Consider the following 326-nt stretch of genomic DNA (forward strand, 5'->3'; position numbering starts at 1 on the left):
GTGGTCAGGGAGATCTGATCAGGAAGCCATGATCCACATCAACATGATGGTTTTCTGTGAAGCAAGAAAAAAAAAGGTTTAGAAAACAACTGAGAAACTGAAGTCCTTGAATGGTCACAAAACATTATAAGGATCAATGAAAAGAATGTCTGTTGGGAAAAAAAGTATCTTTAAAAAGAAAAGAAAAAATTATTATTATATATATATATATAACAAATTTATGTAGGTTTTTAGAGAGTCAAACTACTACTTTTCTTCTTCAATATGACATCAGTATAACCCTGGCATTTTTTATTTTATGAGGAATAAAAAAACTTCAAATGTAT

This window comes from Sinocyclocheilus anshuiensis, unplaced genomic scaffold, assembly GCF_001515605.1.
Source record: "Sinocyclocheilus anshuiensis isolate Anshui unplaced genomic scaffold, SAMN03320099.WGS_v1.1 scaffold1099, whole genome shotgun sequence".
In the NCBI taxonomy this organism is placed as follows: domain Eukaryota; kingdom Metazoa; phylum Chordata; class Actinopteri; order Cypriniformes; family Cyprinidae; genus Sinocyclocheilus; species Sinocyclocheilus anshuiensis.